This window comes from Carassius carassius, chromosome 18 (assembly GCF_963082965.1).
Source record: "Carassius carassius chromosome 18, fCarCar2.1, whole genome shotgun sequence".
NCBI lineage: Eukaryota > Metazoa > Chordata > Actinopteri > Cypriniformes > Cyprinidae > Carassius > Carassius carassius.
In genome coordinates, this window is record NC_081772.1 from 30,294,070 (window position 1) to 30,312,669 (window position 18,600).

At 50.3% G+C, this 18,600-nt stretch overlaps 11 non-coding genes across 11 annotated transcripts; all 11 read left to right on the forward strand.

Moving 5' to 3' along the window:
- Window positions 1-2,454: 2,454 nt before the first annotated feature.
- trnak-uuu (transfer RNA lysine (anticodon UUU)) lies at window positions 2,455-2,527 on the forward strand. The gene has a single exon. It is a non-coding gene; the product is annotated as a tRNA-Lys (tRNA).
- Window positions 2,528-3,346: 819 nt separating this feature from the next.
- On the forward strand, window positions 3,347-3,428 carry trnas-uga (transfer RNA serine (anticodon UGA)). The gene has a single exon. It is a non-coding gene; the product is annotated as a tRNA-Ser (tRNA).
- Window positions 3,429-4,031: 603 nt separating this feature from the next.
- Window positions 4,032-4,104, forward strand: trnak-uuu (transfer RNA lysine (anticodon UUU)). The gene has a single exon. It is a non-coding gene; the product is annotated as a tRNA-Lys (tRNA).
- Window positions 4,105-4,924: 820 nt separating this feature from the next.
- Window positions 4,925-5,006, forward strand: trnas-aga (transfer RNA serine (anticodon AGA)). Its single transcript has one exon. It is a non-coding gene; the product is annotated as a tRNA-Ser (tRNA).
- A 155-nt stretch (window positions 5,007-5,161) lies between these two features.
- Window positions 5,162-5,233, forward strand: trnah-gug (transfer RNA histidin (anticodon GUG)). Its single transcript has one exon. It is a non-coding gene; the product is annotated as a tRNA-His (tRNA).
- Window positions 5,234-5,624: 391 nt separating this feature from the next.
- trnak-uuu (transfer RNA lysine (anticodon UUU)) lies at window positions 5,625-5,697 on the forward strand. The gene has a single exon. It is a non-coding gene; the product is annotated as a tRNA-Lys (tRNA).
- Window positions 5,698-7,279: 1,582 nt separating this feature from the next.
- Window positions 7,280-7,361, forward strand: trnas-uga (transfer RNA serine (anticodon UGA)). The gene has a single exon. It is a non-coding gene; the product is annotated as a tRNA-Ser (tRNA).
- A 1,079-nt stretch (window positions 7,362-8,440) lies between these two features.
- On the forward strand, window positions 8,441-8,522 carry trnas-aga (transfer RNA serine (anticodon AGA)). The gene has a single exon. It is a non-coding gene; the product is annotated as a tRNA-Ser (tRNA).
- A 1,500-nt stretch (window positions 8,523-10,022) lies between these two features.
- Window positions 10,023-10,104, forward strand: trnas-aga (transfer RNA serine (anticodon AGA)). The gene has a single exon. It is a non-coding gene; the product is annotated as a tRNA-Ser (tRNA).
- A 1,783-nt stretch (window positions 10,105-11,887) lies between these two features.
- trnak-uuu (transfer RNA lysine (anticodon UUU)) lies at window positions 11,888-11,960 on the forward strand. The gene has a single exon. It is a non-coding gene; the product is annotated as a tRNA-Lys (tRNA).
- Window positions 11,961-13,606: 1,646 nt separating this feature from the next.
- trnas-aga (transfer RNA serine (anticodon AGA)) lies at window positions 13,607-13,688 on the forward strand. Its single transcript has one exon. It is a non-coding gene; the product is annotated as a tRNA-Ser (tRNA).
- The last annotated feature ends 4,912 nt before the right edge of the window (window positions 13,689-18,600 follow it).

An 18,600-nucleotide genomic window follows, 5' to 3' on the forward strand; every position in this document is an offset into this window, starting at 1 on the left:
GCCTCATTCTACCCAATTCCATCCCCCTCCCCAATTCCAGCCCCCTCTCCAATTCCAGCCACCTTTCCAATTCCAGCCCCCTCCCCAATTCCAGCCACCTTCCCAATTCCAGCCACCTCCCCAATTCCAGCCCCCTCCCCAATTCCAGAAGCCTAATACCTTGCCATCACAAACTTGTCCTACCACTCAGCCCAGGCAGCGCACATGGAGAAGGCAGAAAGCTGCCCAAGAGGATGAGGAGTGAGTGGCTAGAGGTGAACCACCATGGAAACGACTAGCAAAGGATATATATCACTATATCTGCAAGCAGTGTGGGCTGGCAAAAAATAAGACAACTGGCCACACTCAGCTGAAGGGCCGGTGGTATTGTCCAGCCTCAGGCCTCTCTGTTGCACAGTGGAGAGAGAAAGTACAGGGAGTTCTTTGATTTTTTTTTCATTGGTGTATATAGTAATGTATATAGTTAGGTTTTTATATAGTTGCATATGTTGTGCTGTGTGTGTGTTGTGCTGTGAACATTTTGTTTTTAGTTGCTGTTTCCAGTGTTTCATTTGCAGTGTTTGTAAAAAAAAGGAAAGACACAGCTCTTGTGGTGTAATAGTAACACATCCACCCTTTGGGTGGAAGATTCCAGGTGCAAGTCCTGGCAAGAGTTTTTGGTGTGTTTGTCAGATTATTATTATAATTATTAATTTTTTTATTAAAAATATAGTCAAAAACCAATCAAACACTTTACTTAAATCCTTTGTGAGTGTTCATGAAGTTTGATGGATAATTTTTTTTCTTTTTCTTGCTTTCCCTCCTTTCTCCTTCTCTTTTCCCTTTCTTTCCCCCTTGTAGCAGTCCCTTTTGCCCTGTTTTTGGCCGAGAGGTTAAGGCGATGGACTTTAAATCCATTGGGGTCTCCCTGCGCAGGTTCGAACTCTGCCGACTACGGGAGGGATTTGCAGTATTGCTTTAGCTTAATTTGAGGGTCCAGGGTTCAAGTCCCTGTTAGGGTGAAGGTCTGTCTGCTTTTGGCGGAGTCACCTTGCTATCACTACGGGTCCATCTCTTCTGCTGACTCTGTATTAGAGCGATGTTCCTTCCTTCTCCCGGGGATCAGTGCATCTCCCTTGTTCGGCACACATGATTCTGATGGTCAGCCCTTTAGGAAAGAGTGCTCACGGATTGAGTAGAATAAGACAAACCTCCCATTTGTGCAGTGCTGTCGGTCCCCAGGGCCAGTACTGAAAAACCCCATTACATAGGATGAGACATGGCAGCCTGATTTCTCCTTAGTGGGACTGCTGTTTTAGCCGCTTCAAGGGCTAGCTTACAATCTCGGCTTGCTAGGTTGCAAGTAGGTCAGGCAGCAGTGTTACACACAACATGGCAGAAGGTGGTCTGCTTAATTCAAGTCCCTGTTTTGGCGAAGGTCAGTCTTCTTTTTGTAGGCCTCAGCTTGCTATCACTACGGTCCATCTCTTCTGCTGACTTTGTACTAGAGCGATGTTCCTTCCTGCTCCCGGGGATCAGTGCATCTCCCTTGTTCGGCACACCTGATTCTGAGACTTCCCAATTGTGCAGTGTTGTCGGTCCCCAGGGCCAGGACTGAAAAACCCCATTACATAGGATGAGACATGGCAGCCTGATTTCTCCTCAGTGGGACCGCTGTTTTAGCCGCTTGCAGGGCTAGCTTGCAATCTCCGCTTGCTGACTGAGCTGGGTTGGTTGCAAGTAGGTCAGGCAGCAGTGTTGGACACAAACTGAGCAGAAGTTGGTCTACTCCCGTAGTCGTGGCCGAGTGGTTAAGGTGGGGTCTCCCCGCGCAGGTTCGAATCCTGCTGACTACGCTGTTTGCTGAAGACCATGAGGCAAAGCATCCATGCATTTTTCACGGTCCTCGCACTTATTTGCGAAATTTCCAGTCCTCTCATCGATGGACAAACACGCCGCTGCTGCTTCTTGTATCTGGGCTCCAGGGGTTGTCTTGGGTGAGCCAGTGGCACGCCGTGATCGTATATTGGTTAGTACTCTGCGCTGAGGCCGCAGCAACCCTGGTTCGAATCCGAGTCACGGCAACCCTTTGCCGTTGAGTATACGGGAAGGTTAAACAATTTTTACCACCTCATCTTTCTGCGTGATTTTTTTTCTGAAGCTTGGCCTGTGCAGGGCGCCATCAGACAAGGGGGCTTGCTTTCTAACATTAGGCGTAGTCGTGGCCGAGAGGTTAAGGCGATGGACTTGAAATTCATTGGGGTCTCCCTGCGCAGGTTCGAACTCTTCCCATTTCCGGAAGGATTTGCAGTATTGCTTTAGCTTTCTGTGACTGTAATTGTGCCATCTATGGTCCTTCGCTCTCTGTGCCATAACTGCTTCTAGCTTTCATCCTCGTGACACCTGCGTCTCTTCTGGCCAGCTTGTTGTAAAATTGCTGCTTTATAAAAGGTGAGAAGCCAGTGCTCCACAGGAGCCCGGATAGCTCAGTCGGTAGAGCATCAGACTTTTAATCTGAGGGTCCAGGGTTCAAATCCCTGTTCGGGTGAAGGTCTGTCTGCTTTTGGCGGAGTCACCTTGCTATCACTACGGTCCATCTCTTCTTCTGAATCTGTACTGGAGCGGTGTTCCTTCCTGCTCCAGGGTATCAGTGCACCTCCCTTGTTTGGCACACCTGATTCTGATGGTCAGCTCGTTAGGAAAGCGCGCTCACAGAGTGAGTAGAATAAGACAGACCTCCGAATTGTGCAGTGCTGTCGGTCCCCAGGCCCAGCACTGAAAAACCCCATTACATAGGATGAGACATGGCAGCCTGATTTCTCCTCAGTGGGACTGCTGTTTTAGCCGCTTCCAGGGCTAACTTACAATCTCAGCTTGCTAGGTTGCAATTAGGTCAGGCACCAGTGTTACACACAACATGGCAGTAGGTGGTCTGCTTAATTCAAGTCCCTGTTTGGGCGTAGGTCAGTCTTCTTTTTGTAGGCCTCAGCTTGCTATCACTACGGTCCATCTCTTCTGCTGACTCTGTACTAGAGCGATGTTCCTTTCTGCTCCCGGGGATCAGTGCATCTCCCTTGTTCAGCACACCTGATTCTGATGGTCAGCCCTTTAGGAAAGAGTGCTCACAGAGTGAGTAGAATAAGACAGACTTCCCAATTGTGCAGTGCTGTCGGTCCCCAAGGCCAGTACTGAAAAACCCCATTACATAGGATGAGACATGGCAGCCTGATTTCTCCTCAGTGGGACCGCTGTTTTACCCGCTTGCAGGGCTAGCTTGCAATCTCCGCTTGCTGACTGAGCTGGGTTGGTTGCAAGTAGGTCAGGCAGCAGTGTTGGACACAAACTGAGCAGTAATTGGTCTACTCCCGTAGTCGTGGCCGAGTGGTTAAGGCGATGGACTTGAAATCCATTGGGGTCTCCCTGCGTAGGTTCGAATCCTGCTGACTACGCTGTTTGCTGAAGGCCATGAGGCAAAGCATCCATGCATTTTTCACGGTCCTCGCACTTATTTGCGAAATGTCCAGTCCCTCATCGATGGACAAACACGCCGCTGCTGCTTCTTGAATCCGGGCTCCAGGGGTTGTCTTGGGTGAGCCAGTGGCACGCCGTGATCGTATAGTGGTCAGTACTCTGCGTTGTGGCTGCAGCAACCCTGGTTTGAATCCAGGTCACGGCAACCCTTTGCCATTGAGTATACAGGAAGGTTGAAAATTTTTTACCACCTCATCTTTCTGCGTGATTTTGTTTCTGAAGCTTGGCCTGTGCAGGGCGCCATCAGACAAGGGGGCTTGCGTAGTCGTGGCCGAGAGGTTAAGGCGATGGACTTGAAATCCATTGGGGTCTCCCTGCGCAGGTTCCAACTCTGCCGACTACGGGAGGGATTTGCAGTATTGCTTTAGCTTTCTGTGATGGTAATTGTGCCATCTATGGTCCTTCGCTCTCTGTGCCATAACTGCTTCTAGCTTTCAACCTCGTGACACCTGCGTCTCTTCTGGGCAGCTTGTTGTAAAATTGCTGCTTTATAAAAGGTGAGAAGCCAGTGCTCCACAAGAGCCCGGATAGCTCAGTCGGTAGAGTATCAGACTTTTAATCTGAGGGTCCAGGGTCCAAGTCCCTGTTCGGGCGAAGGTCTGTCAGCTTTTGGCGGAGTCACCTTGCTATCACTATGGTCCATCTCTTCTTCTGAATCTGTACTGGAGCGGTGTTCCTTCCTGCTCCAGGGTATCAGTGCACCTCCCTTGTTTGGCACACCTGATTCTGATGGTCAGCTCGTTAGGAAAGCGCGCTCACAGAGTCAGTAGAATAAGACAGACCTCCGATTTGTGCATTGCTGTCGGTCCCCAGGCCCAGCACTGAAAAACCCCATTACATAGGATTAGACATGGCAGCCTGATTTCTCCTCAGTGGGACTGCTGTTTTACCCGCTTCCAGTGCTAGCTTACAATCTCGTCTTGCTAGGTTGCAAGTAGGTCAGGCAGCAATGTGACACACAACAGGGCAGAAGGTAGTCTGCTTAATTCAAGTCCCTGTTTGGGCGAAGGTCAGTCTACTTTTTGGAGGGCTCAGCTTGCTATCACTACGGGTCCATCTCTTCTGCTGACTCTGTATTAGAGCGATGTTCCTTCCTTCTCCCGGGGATCAGTGCATCTCCCTTGTTCGGCACACATGATTCTGATGGTCAGCCCTTTAGGAAAGAGTGCTCCCGGAGTGAGTAGAATAAGAAAGACCTCCCATTTGTGCAGTGCTGTCGGTCCCCAGGGCCAGTACTGAAAAACCCCATTACATAGGATGAGACATGGCAGCCTGATTTCTCCTCAGTGGGACTGCTGTTTTAGCCGCTTGCAGGGCTAGCTTGCAATCTCCGCTTGCTGACTGAGCTGGGTTGGTTGCAAGTAGGTCAGGCAGCAGTGTTGGACACAAACTGAGCAGAAATTGGTCTACTGCCGTAGTCGTGGCCGAGTGGTTAAGGCGATGGACTAGAAATCCATTGGGGTCTCCCCGCGCAGGTTCGAATCCTGCCGACTACGCTGTTTCCTGAAGGCCATGAGGCAAAGCATCCATGCATTTTTCATGGTGCTCGCACTTATTTGCGAAATGTCCAGTCCCTCTTCGATGGACAAACACGCCGCTGCTGCTTCTTGTATCCGGGCTCCAGGGGTTGTCTTGGGTGAGCCAGTGGCACGCCGTGATCGTATAGTGGTTAGTACTCTGCGTTGTGGCCGCAGCAACCCCGGTTCGAATCCGGGTCACGGCAACCCTTTGCCGTTGAGTATACGGGAAGGTTGAAAATTTTTTACCACCTCATCTTTCTGCGTGATTTTGTTTCTGAAGCTTGGCCTGTGCAGGGCGCCACCAGACAAGGGGGCTTGCTTTCTAACATTAGGCGTAGTTGTGGACGAGAGGTTAAGACGATGGACTTGAAATCCATTGGGGTCTCCCTGCGCAGGTTCGAACTCTTCCCATTTCCGGAAGGATTTGCAGTATTGCTTTAGCTTTCTGTGACGGTAATTGTGCCATCTATGGTCCTTCGCTCTCTGTGCCATAACTGCTTCTAGCTTTCATCCTCGTGACACCTGCGTCTCTTCTGGGCAGCTTGTTGTAAAATTGCTGCTTTATAAAAGGTGAGAAGCCAGTGCTCCACAAGAGCCCGGATAGCTCAGTCGGTAGAGCATCACACTTTTAATCTGAGGGTCCAGGGTTCAAGTCCCTGTTCGGGCGAAGGTCTTTCTGCTTTTGGCGGAGTCACCTTGCTATCACTACGGTCCATCTCTTCTTCTGAATCTTTACTGGAGCGGTGTTCCTTCCTGCTCCAGGGTATCAGTGCACCTCCCTTGTTTGGCACACCTGATTCTGATGGTCAGCTCGTTAGGAAAGAGTGCTCACGGAGTGAGTAGAATAAGACAGACCTCCCATTTGTGCAGTGCTGTCGGTCCCCAGGGCCAGTACTGAAAAACCCCATTACATAGGATAAGACAAGGCAGCCTGATTTCTCCTTAGTGGGACTGCTGTTTTAGCCGCTTCCAGGGCTAGCTTACAATCTCGGCTTGCTAGGTTGCAAGTAGGTCAGGCAGCAGTGTTACACACAACATGGCAGAAGGTGGTCTGCTTAATTCAAGTCCCTGTTTGGGCGTAGGTCAGTCTTCTTTTTGTAGGCCTCAGCTTGCTATCACTACGGTCCATCTCTTCTGCTGACTCTGTACTAGAGCGATGTTCCTTTCTGCTCCCGGGGATCAGTGCATCTCCCTTGTTCGGCAAACCTGATTCTGATGGTCAGCGCTTTAGGAAAGAGTGCTCACAGAGTGAGTAGAATAAGACATAAGATTTTTAAGAGCGCTGAGGGAAGGGCGGTACCGCTGGCGCCACGACCAGGTGCTAAAGGCTTTGGCGGACTCCATCTGCACAGCGATCCAGCTCAGCAAGACCCAGGTAGCCCCCAAACAGACAATCACCTTCATTAGAGCTGGGCAGAAGGAACAATTCCACCGGCCTAGCTCTACGGGGGGGCTCCTCTCCACTGCTCGTGATTGGCAGCTTCAGGTTGACCTTGGAAGGCAGCTTAAGTTCCCAGGCAACATCACAGCCACTTCTCTCCGCCCAGACATGGTGCTAACATCTGAGTCTACCAAGCAAGTGGTTATCCTGGAACTAACTGTCCCCTGGGAAGACCATATTGAAGAGGCCCACGAGCGCAAGAGGGCTAACTACGTAGGGCTCAGCTCGGAGTGCCGGAACAATGGCTGGAAAACTCGCTGCGAGCCAGTCGAGGTCGGTGCCGAGGCTTCGCTGGCCACTCACTGCTGCGAACCCTCAAACTCCTTGGAGTGAAAGGACTGCAATTGAAAAAAGCCACCGCAAACATCTTAGAGGCCGCAGAAAGGGCTTCTCGGTGGCTGTAGATCCGTAGGGGGGATCCGTGGAGCAACATGCCACTTGGACACAAGCCGGGGACTGATCAACCCCGGCTGGGTCGCCCGGGTGAGGGTGTATGAAGATTAAAGACCCGAAACACCCTATGACCTCGGGTTTTTCACTGATGACGTGTCCAAGTAGCACCAGAAGGTGTATTAAAACTCTAGACAGACTTCCCAATTGTGCAGTGCTGTCGGTCCCCTGGGCCAGTACTGAAAAACCCAATTACATAGGATGAGACATGGCAGCCTGATTTCTCCTCAGTGGGATCGCTGTTTTACCCGCTTGCAGGGCTAGCTTGCAATCTCCGCTTGCTGACTGAGCTGGGTTGGTTGCAAGTAGGTCAGGCAGCAGTGTTGAACACAAACTGAGCAGAAATTGGTCTACTCCCGTAGTCGTGGCCGAGTGGTTAAGGCGATGGATTTGAAATCCATTGGGGTCTCCCCGCGCAGGTTCGAATCCTGCTGACTACGCTGTTTGCTTGAAGGCCATGAGGCAAAGCATCCATGCATTTTTTGCGAAATGTCCAGTCCCTCTTCGATGGACAAACACGCCGCTGCTGCTTCTTGTATCTGGGCTCCAGGGGTTGTCTTGGGTGAGCCAGTGGCACGCCGTGATCGTATATTGGTTAGAACTCTGCGTTGTGGCAGCAGCAACCCCGGTTCTAATCCAAGTCACGGCAACCCTTTGCCGTTGAGTATACGGGAAGGTTGAACATTTTTTTCCACTTCATCTTTCTGCGTGATTTTTTTTCTGAAGCTTGGCCTGTGCAGGGCGCCATCAGACAAGGGGGCTTGCTTTCTAACATTTGGCGTAGTCGTGGCCGAGAGGTTAAGGCGATGGACTTGAAATCCATTGGTGTCTCCCCGCGCAGGTTCGAACCTGGCTGACTACGGGAGGGCTTTGCAGTATTGCTTTAGCTTTCTGTGACGATAATTGTGCTTTCTATGGTCCTTCGCTCTCTGTGCCATTACTGCTTCTAGCTTTCATCCTCGTGACACCTGCGTCTCTTCTGGGCAGCTTGTTGTAAAACTCCTGCTTTATAAAAGGTAAGAAGCCAGTGCTCCACAAGAGCCCGGATAGCTCAGTCAGTAGAGCATCAGACTTTTAATCTGATCGTCCGGGGTTCAAGTCCCTGTTCGGGCGAAGTTCTGTCTGCTTTTGGCGGAGTCACCTTGCTATCACTACAGTCCATCTCTTCTTCTGAATCTGTACTGGAGCGGTGTTCCTTCCTGCTCCAGGGTATCAGTGCACCTCCCTTGTTTGGCACACCTGATTCTGATGGTCAGCCCTTTAGAAAAGAGTGCTCACAGAGTGAGTAGAATAAGACCGACTTCCCAATTGTGCAGTGCTGTCGGTCCCCGGGGTCTGTACTGAAAAACCCCATTACATAGGATGAGACATGGCAGGCTGATTTCTCCTCAGTGGGACCGCTGTTTTACCCTCTTGCAGGGCTAGCTTGCAATCTCCGCTTGCTGACTGAGCTGGTTTGGTTGCAAGTAGGTCAGGCAGCAGTGTTGGACACAAACTGAGCAAAAATTGGTCTACTGCCGTAGTCGTGGCCGAGTGGTTAAGGCGATGGATTAGAAATCCATTGGGGTCTCCCCGCGCAGATTCGAATCCTGCCGACTACACTGTTTGCTGAAGGCCATGAGGCAAGGCATCCATGCATTTTTCATGGTCCTCGCACTTATTTGTGAAATGTCCAGTCCCTCTTCGATGGACAAACACGCCGCTGTTGCTTCTTCTATCCGGGCTCCAGGGATTGTCTTGGGTGAGCCAGTGGCACGCCGTGATCGTATAGTGGTTAGTACTCTGCGTTGTGGCTGCAGCAACCCCGGTTCGAATCCGGGTAACGGCAACCCTCTGCCGTTGAGTATACGGGAAGGTTGAACATTTTTTACCACCTCATCGTTCTGCGTGATTTTGTTTCTGAAGCTTGGCCTGTGCAGGGCGCCATCAGACAAGGGGGATTGCTTTCTAACATTAGGCGTAGTCGTGGCCGAGAGGTTAAGACGATGGACTTGAAATCCATTGGGGTCTCCCTGCGCAGGTTCGAACTCTTCCCATTTCCGGAAGGATTTGCAGTATTGCTTTAGCTTTCTGTGACGGTAATTGTGCCATCTATGGTCCTTCGCTCTCTGTGCCATAACTGCTTCTAGCTTTCATCCTCGTGACACCTGCGTCTCTTCTGGGCAGCTTGTTTTAAAACTGCTGCTTTATAAAAGGTGAGAAGCCAGTGCTCCACAAGAGCCTGGATAGCTCAGTCGGTAGAGCATCAGACTTTTAATTTGAGGGTCCACCCTGTTAGGGTGAAGGTCTGTCTGCTTTTGGCGGAGTCACCTTGCTATCACTACGGTCCATCTCTTCTTCTGAATCTGTACTGGAGCGGTGTTCCTTCCTGCTCCAGGGTATCAGTGCACCTCCCTTGTTTGGCACACCTGATTCTGATGGTCAGCTCGTTAGGAAAGCGGGCTCACAGAGTGAGTAGAATAAGACAGACCTCCGAATTGTGCAGTGCTGTCGGTCCTCAGGCCCATCACTGAAAAACCCCATTACATAGGATGAGACATGGCAGCCTGATTTCTCCTCAGTTGGACTGCTGTTTTACCCGCTTACAGGGCTAGCTTGCAATCTCCGCTTGCTTGGTTGCAAGTAGGTCAGGCAGCAATGTGACACACAAGAGGGCAGAAGGTAGTCTGCTTAATTCAAGTCCCTGTTTGGGCGAAGGTCAGTCTACTTTTTGGAGGGCTCAGCTTGCTATCACTACGGTCCATCTCTTCTGCTGACTCTGTACTAGAGCGATGTTCCTTCCTGCTCCCGGGGATCAGTGCATCTCCCTTGTTCGGCAACCCTGATTCTGATGGTCAGCCTTTTAGGAAAGAGTGCTCACAGAGTGAGTAGAATAAGACAGACTTCCCAATTGTGCAGTGCTGTCGGTCCCCAGGGCCAGTACTGAAAAACCCCATTACATAGGATGAGACATGGCAGCCTGATTTCTCCTCAGTGGGACCACTGTTTTACCCGCTTGCAGGGCTAGCTTGCAATCTCCGCTTGCTGACTGAGCTGGGTTGGTTGCAAGTAGGTCAGGCAGCAGTGTTGGACACAAACTGAGCAGAAACTAGTCCACTCCCGTAGTCGTGGCCGAGTGGTTAAGGCGATGGACTAGAAATCCATTGGGGTCTCCCTGCGCAGGTTCGAATCCTGCCGACTACGCTGAAGGCCATGAGGCAAAGCATCCCTGCATTTTTCACGGTCCTCGCACTTATTTGCGAATTGTCCAGTCCCTCTTCGATGGACAAACACGCCGCTGCTGCTTCTTGTATCCGGGCTCCAGGGGTTGTCTTGGGTGAGCCAGTGGCACGCCGTGATCGTATAGTGGTTAGTACTCTGTGTTGTGGCCGCAGCAACCCTCGTTCGAATCCGGGTCACGGCAACCCTTTGCCGTTTAGTATACGGGAAGGTTGAAAATTTTTTACCACCTCATCTTTCTGCGTGATTTTGTTTCTGAAGCTTGGCCTGTGCAGGGCGCCACCAGACAAGGGCGCTTGCTTTCTAACATTAGGCGTAGTCGTGGCCGAGAGGTAAAGGTGATGGACATGAAATCCATTGGGGTCTTCCCGCGCAGGTTCGAACTCTGCCGACTACGGGAGGGATTTGTAGTACTGCTTTAGCTTTCTGTGACGGTAATTGTGCCTTCTATGGTCCTTCGCTCTCTGTGCCATAACTGCTTCTAGCTTTCATCCTCGTGACACCTGGGTCTCTTCTAGGCAGCTTGTTGTAAAACTGCTGCTTTATAAAAGGTGAGAAGACAGTGCTCTACAAAAGCCAGGATAGCTCAGTCGGTAGAGCATCAGACTTTTAATCTGAGGGTCCAGGGTTCGAGTCCCTGTTCGGGTGAAGGTCTGTCTGCTTTTGGCGGAGTCACCTTGCTATCACTATGGTCCATCTCTTCTTCTGAATCTGTACTGGAGCAGTGTTCCTTCCTGCTCCAGCGTATCAGTGCACCTCCCTTGTTTGGCACACCTGATTCTGATGGTCAGCTCGTTAGGAAAGCGGGCTCAAAGAGTGAGTAGAATAAGACAGACCTCCGAATTGTGCAGTGCTGTCGGTCCCCAGGCCCAGCACTGAAAAACCCCATTTCATAGGATGAGACATGGCAGCCTGATTTCTCCTCAGTGAGACCGCTGTTTTACCCGCTTGCAGGGCTAGCTTGCAATCTCCGCTTGCTGACTGAGCTTGGTTGGTTGCAATTAGGTCAGGCAGCAGTGTTGGTCACAAACTGAGCAGAAATTGGTCTACTCCTGTAGTCGTGGCCGAGTGGTTAAGGCGATGGACTAGAAATCCATCGGGGTCTCCCCGCTCAGGTTCGAATCCTGCAGACTATACTGTTTGCTGAAGGCCATGAGGCAAAGCATCCATGCATTTTTCAAGGTCCTCGCACTTATTTGCAAAATGTCCAGTCCCTCTTCGATGGACAAACACGCCGCTGCTGCTTCTTGTATCCGGGCTCCAGGGGTTGTCTTGGGTGAGCCAGTGGCACGCCGTGATCGTATAGTGGTTAGTACTCTCTGTTGTGGCCGCAGCAACCCTGGTTCGAATCCGGGTCACGGCAACCCTTTGCCGCTGAGTATTCGGGAAGGTTGAAGATTTTTTACCACCTCATCTTTCTGCGTGATTTTGTTTCTGAAGCTTGGCCTGTGCAGGGCGCCACCAGACAAGGGCGCTTGCTTTCTAACATTAGGCGTGGCCGAGAGGTTAAGGCGATGGACTTGAAATCCATTGGGGTCTCCCCGCGCAGGTTCGAACTCTGCCGACTACGGGAGGGATTTGTAGTATTGCTTTAGCTTTCTGTGACATAATTGTGCCTTCTATTGTCCTTCGCTCTCTGTGCCATAACTGCTTCTAGCTTTCATCCTCGTGACACCTGTGTCTCTTTTGGGCAGCTTGTTGTAAAACTGCTGCTTTATAAAAGGTGGGAAGCCAGTGCTCCACAAGAGCCTGGATAGCTCAGTCGGTAGAGCATCAGACTTTTAATCTGAGGGTCCAGGGTTCAAGTCCCTGTTCGGGTGAAGGTCTGTCTGCTTTTGGCAGAGTCACCTTGCTATCACTACGGGTCCATCTCTTCTGCTGACTCTGTATTAGAGCGATGTTCCTTCCTTCTCCAGGGGGTCAGTGCATCTCCCTTGTTCATCACACATGATTCTGATGGTCAGCCCTTTAGGAAAGAGTGCTCACAGAGTGAGTAGAATAAGACAGACCTCCGAATTGTGCAGTGCTGTCGGTCCCCAGGCCCAGCACTGAAAAACCCCATTACATAGGATGAGACATGGCAGCCTGATTTCTCCTCAGTGGGACTGCTGTTTTACCCGCTTCCAGGGCTAGCTTACAATCTCGGCTTGCTAGGTTGCAAGTAGGTCAGGCAGCAGTGTTACACACAACATGGCAGAAGGTGGTCTGCTTAATTCAAGTCCCTGTTTGGGCGAAGGTCAGTCTTCTTTTTGTAGGCCTCAGCTTGCTATCACTACGGTCCATCTCTTCTGCTGACTCTGTACTAAAGCGATGTTCCTTCCTGCTCCCAGGGATCAGTGCATCTCTCTTGTTCGGCAAACCTGATTCTGATGGTCAGCCCTTTAGGAAAGAGTGCTCACGGAGTTAGTAGAATAAGAAAGACCTCCCATTTGTGCAGTGCTGTCGGTCCCCAGGCCCATCACTGAAAAACCCCATTACATAGGATGAGACATGACAGCCTGATTTCTCCTCAGTGGGACTGCTGTTTTACCCGCTTCCAGTGCTAGCTTACAATCTCGGCTTGCTAGGTTGCAAGTAGGTCAGGCAGCAATGTGACACACAACAGGGCAGAAGGTAGTCTGCTTAATTCAAGTTCTGTTTGGGCGAAGGTCAGTCTACTTTTTGGAGGGCTCAGCTTGCTATCACTACGGGTCCATCTCTTCTGCTGACTCTGTATTAGAGCGATGTTCCTTCCTTCTCCCGGGGATCAGTGCATCTCCCTTGTTCGGCACACATGATTCTGATGGTCAGCCCTTTAGGAAAGAGTGCTCACGGAGTGAGTAGAATAAGAAAGACCTCCCATTTGTGCAGTGCTGTCGGTCCCCAGGGCCAGTACTGAAAAACCCCATTACATAGGATGAGACATGGCAGCCTGATTTCTCCTCAGTGGGACTGCTGTTTTAGCCACTTCAAGGGCTAGCTTACAATCTCGGCTTGCTAGGTTGCAAGTAGGTCAGGCAGCAGTGTTACACACAACATGGCAGAAGGTGGTCTGCTTAATTCAAGTCCCTGTTTGGGCGAAGGTCAGTCTTCTTTTTGTAGGCCTCAGCTTGCTATCACTACGGTCCATCTCTTCTGCTGACTCTGTACTAGAGCGATGTTCCTTCCTGCTCCCGGGGATCAGTGCATCTCCCTTGTTCGGCAAACCTGATTCTGATGGTCAGCCCTTTAGGAAAGAGTGCTCACAGAGTGAGTAGAATAAGACAGACTTCCCAATTGTGCAGTGCTGTCGGTCCCCAGGGCCAGTACTGAAAAACCCCATTACATAGGATGAGACATGGCAGCCTGATTTCTCCTCAGTGGGACCACTGTTTTACCCGCTTGCAGGGCTAGCTTGCAATCTCCGCTTGCTGACTGAGTTGGGTTGGTTGCAAGTAGGTCAGGCAGCAGTGTTGGACACAAACTGAGCAGAAATTGGTCCACTCCCGTAGTCGTGGCCGAGTGGTTAAGGCGATGGACTAGAAATCCATTGGGGTCTCCCCGCGCAGGTTCGAATCCTGCCGACTACGCTGAAGGCCATGAGGCAAAGCATCCATGCATTTTTCACTGTCCTCGCACTTATTTGCGAAATGTCCAGTCCCTCTTCGATGGACAAACACGCCGCTGCTGCTTCTTGTATCCGGGCTCCAGGGGTTGTCTTGGGTGAGCCAGTGGCACGCCGTGATCGTATAGTGGTTAGTATGCTGTGTGGTGGCCGCAGCAACCCTCGTTCGAATCTGGGTCACGGCAACCATTTGCCGTTGAGTATACGGGAAGGTTGAAAATTTTTTACCACCTCATCTTTCTGCGTGATTTTGTTTCTGAAGCTTGGCCTGTGCAGGGCGCCACCAGACAAGGGCGCTTGCTTTCTAACATTAGGCGTAGTCGTGGCCGAGATGTAAAGGTGATGGACTTGAAATCCATTGGGGTCTCCCCGCGCAGGTTCGAACTCTGCCGACTACGGGAGGGATTTGTAGTACTGCTTTAGCTTTCTGTGACGGTAATTGTGCCTTCTATGGTCCTTCGCTCTCTGTGCCATAACTGCTTCTAGCTTTCATCCTCGTGACACCTGGGTCTCTTCTAGGCAGCTTGTTGTAAAACTGCTGCTTTATAAAAGGTGAGAAGACAGTGCTCCACAAGAGACCAGATAGCTCAGTTGGTAGAGCATCAGACTTTTAATCTGAGGGTCCAGGGTTCAAGTCCCTGTTCGGGCTAAGGTCAGTCTGCTTTTGGCGGAGTCACCTTGCTATCACTACGGTCCATCTCTTCTTCTGAATCTGTACTGGAGCGGTGTTCCTTCCTGCTCCAGGGTATCAGTGCACCTCCCTTGTTTGGCACACCTGTTTCTGATGGTCAGCTTGTTAGGAAAGCGGGCTCACAGAGTGAGTAGAATAAGACAGACCTCCGAATTGTGCAGTGCTGTCGGTCCGCAGGCCCATCACTGAAAAACCCCATTACATAGGATGAGACATGGCAGCCTGATTTCTCCTCAGTGGGACTGCTGTTTTACCCGCTTACAGGGCTAGCTTGCAATCTCCGCTTGCTTGGTTGCAAGTAGGTCAGGCTGCAATGTGACACAACAGGGCAGAAGGTAGTCGGCTTAATTCAAGTCCCTGTTTGGGCGAAGGTCAGTCTACTTTTTGGAGGGCTCGACTTTCTAACACTACGGGTCCATCTCTTCTGCTGACTCTGTATTAGAGCGATGTTCCTTCCTTCTCCCGGGGATCAGTGCATCTCCCTTGTTCGGCACACATGATTCTGATGGTCAGCCCTTTAGGAAAGAGTGCTCACGGAGTGAGTAGAATAAGAAAAACCTCCCATTTGTGCAGTGCTGTCGGTCCCCAGGGCCAGTACTGAAAAACTCCATTACATAGGATTAGACATGGCAGCCTGATTTCTCCTCAGTGGGACTGCTGTTTTAGCTGCTTCCAGGGCTAGCTTACAATCTCGGCTTGCTAGGTTGCAAGTAGGTCAGGCAGCAGTGTTACACACAACATGGCAGAAGGTTGTCTGCTTAATTCAAGTCCCTGTTTGGGCAAAGGTCAGTCTTCTTTTTGTAGGCCTCAGCTTGCTATCACTACGGTCCATCTCTTCTGCTGACTCTGTACTAGAGCGATGTTCCTTCCTGCTCCCGGGGATCAGTGCATCTCCCTTGTTCGGCACACCTGATTCTGATGATCAGCCCTTTAGGAAAGAGTGCTCACAGAGTACGTAGAATAAGACGGACTTCCCAATTGTGCAGTGCTGTTGGTCCCCAGGGCCAGTACTGAAAAACCCCATTACATAGGATGAGACATGGCAGCCTGATTTCTCCTCAGTGGGACTGCTGTTTTACCCGCTTCCAGTGCTAGCTTGCAATCTCGGCTTGCTAGGTTGCAAGTAGGTCAGGCAGCAATGTGACACACAACAGGGCAGAAGGTAGTCTGCTTAATTCAAGTCCCTGTTTGGGCGAAGGTCAGTCTACTTTTTGGAGGGCTCAGTTTGCTATCACTACGGGTCCATCTCTTCTGCTGACTCTGTATTAGAGCGATGTTCCTTCCTTCTCCCGGGGATCAGTGCATCTCCCTTGTTCGGCACACATGATTCTGATGGTCAGCTCGTTAGGAAAGCGCGCTCACAGAGTGAGTAGAATAAGACAGACCTCCGAATTGTGCAGTGCTGTCGGTCCCCAGGCCCAGCACTGAAAAACGCCATTACATAGGATGAGACATGGCAGCCTGATTTCTCCTCAGTGGGACTGCTGTTTTAGCCGCTTCCAGGGCTAGCTTACAATCTCGGCTTGCTAGGTTGCAAGTAGGTCAGGCAGCAGTGTTACAGACAACATGGCAGAAGGTTGTCTGCTTAATTCAAGTCCCTGTTTGGGCGAAGGTCAGTCTTCTTTTTGTAGGCCTCAGCTTGCTATCACTACGGTCCATCTCTTCTGCTGACTCTGTACTAGAGCGATGTTCCTTCCTGCTCCCGGGGATCAGTGCATCTCCCTTGTTCGGCAAACCTGATTCTGATGGTCAGCCCTTTAGGAAAGAGTGCTCACAGAGTGAGTAGAATAAGACAGACTTCCCAATTGTGCAGTGCTGTCGGTCCCCAGGGCCAGTCCTGAAAAACCCCATTACATAGGATGAGACATGGCAGCCTGATTTCTCCTCAGTGGGACCGCTGTTTTACCCGCTTGCAGGGCTAGCTTGCAATCTCCGCTTGCTGACTGAGCTGGGTTGGTTGCAAGTAGGCCAGGCAGCAGTGTTGGATACAAACTGAGCAGAAATTGGTCTACTCCCGTTGTCGTGGCCGAGTGGTTAAAGCGATGGACTAGAAATCCATTGCGGTCTCCCCGCGCAGGTTCGAATCCTGCCGACTACGCTGTTTGCTGAAGGCCATGAGGCAAAGCATCCATGCATTTTTAACAGTCCTCGCACTTATTTGCGAAATGTCCAGTCCCTCTTCGATGGACAAACACGCCGCTGCTCCTTCTTGTATCCGGGCTCCAAGGGATGTCTTGGGTGAGCCAGTGGCACGCCGTGATTGTATAGTGGTTAGTACTGTGCGTTGTGGCCGCAGCAACCCCGGTTTGAATCCGGGTCACGGCAACCCTTTGCCGTTGAGTATACGGGAAGGTTGAAAATTTTTTACCACCTCATCTTTCTGCGTGATTTTGTTTCTGAAGCTTGGCCTTTGCAGGGCGCCACCAGACAAGGGCGCTTGCTATCTAACATTAGGCGTAGTCGTGGCCGAGAGGTTAAGGCGATGGACTTGAAATCCATTGGGCTCTCCCCACACAGGTTCGAACTCTGCCGACTACGGGAGGGATTTGCAGTATTGCTTTAGATTTCTGTGACGTAATTGTGCCTTCTATTGTCCTTCGCTCTCTGTGCCATAACTGCTTCTAGCTTTCATCCTCGTGACACCTGCGTCTCTTCTGGGGCTTACGGCCATACCAACCTGAGGGCGCTAGAGAGCTACAGGAAGTGTTGGCTGCAGTTGGGAGAGGAAGGCTCTCCTCCATTTTGATTTTTCTGTCAGTGTTTGTTTTGTGAGTTGTTTTTGGACTTTAGTTTATTTTTTGTGTTTTTTCAGTTTTAAACCACCTAACAGCAGCATCTTGCTGGCTGGAGGGTGGTTAATTTTTTGTTTGATTTTTGTACAATGGACGGATTATTGGCAAACGACACTGGACTGGCTGGAGAGACACGCATGGCAAACGACACTGGAATGGCTGGAGAGACACGTATGGCAAACGAAACTGGACTGGCTGGAGAGACACGTATGGCAAACGACACTGGACTGCTTGGAGAGACACGTATGGCAAATGACCCTGGACTGGCTGGAGAGACATGCATGGCAAATGACCCTGGAGTGGAGTATCGACAACGAGCAGGACACGGTAAAAAACAAGATGCAAGAGATAAATTTGGTGAAAGGAAATACTTAAAGGAGGCAACTGTGATTGTGAATGTCGAGAACGTAAATGAGGTGAGAGCTGTGGATATTATTAAAGCGGTGACGGAAAAATGTGGATATGGTAAAATTTTAGCACTAAGGCCAAGACAAGGAAAGGAATATGAACTGACAATGGAGAAAGAAGAAACATGTGATGAACTGACTGAGGGATTGTTAATTAAAGGAGTTAACTGTGAGATAAAGAAACTGCAAAATAGAGATTATGTTGTTTCCTTCATGAACCTGCCCGTCTACCTTGATGATAAAGACATTTTTAGAAAATTGGAGGGATGGGGAGTTAATCCTATTTCAAAATTAAAAAGAAGATGCTACCCGGGCACTGAAATAGAGGATGGAACAAGGTTTTTAAAAGTGAGATTCCCCAAGGAGGTGGCATCATTGCCCTACAGCACAAAGCTGGAAACAGCAGAAGGGCCGCAGTACTTTAGGGTGATGCACAGCCACCAGGTGAAGACCTGTAAGCTGTGCATGAGCCCGGATCATCTGCTCAAAAAATGCCCTGAATTTAAGTGTCACAAGTGCGAGGAAAGGGGACATTTCGCAAGGGATTGCAATGTGGTCAGATGCCCGGAGTGTCAAAAGATTTTAAACAAGTGTGAGTGTTGGATGGAGGGAGAGGAAGGAGGTCTGGAGCATCGGGTGGACGGACAGGTGCATGAAGGAAACACTGAAGAGGAAGGAGATATTGATGAAGGACAAGGGGATGAAGGATTATCACAAAAGGAAACAGAAGGAGGAACAGGCAACCAAGAGGAAGAAGAAGAAGGAAAAAAGAATGATATGGATGAGGAACAAACAGCAGAACAGAATACCCAATGGACAGAAATGGAAATATCGGACAGTTTTAAAAATCTTTTGGATAATGTGGAGAGGGATGGACAGGGAATGTATGATCAAAACAAAGAAATGGACAGTGAAGAAGAAACAAGGATGGACAACATGGGAAAAGACAGAGGGGAGAGAGGACAAAGTAGAAGAAGAACATTAAAG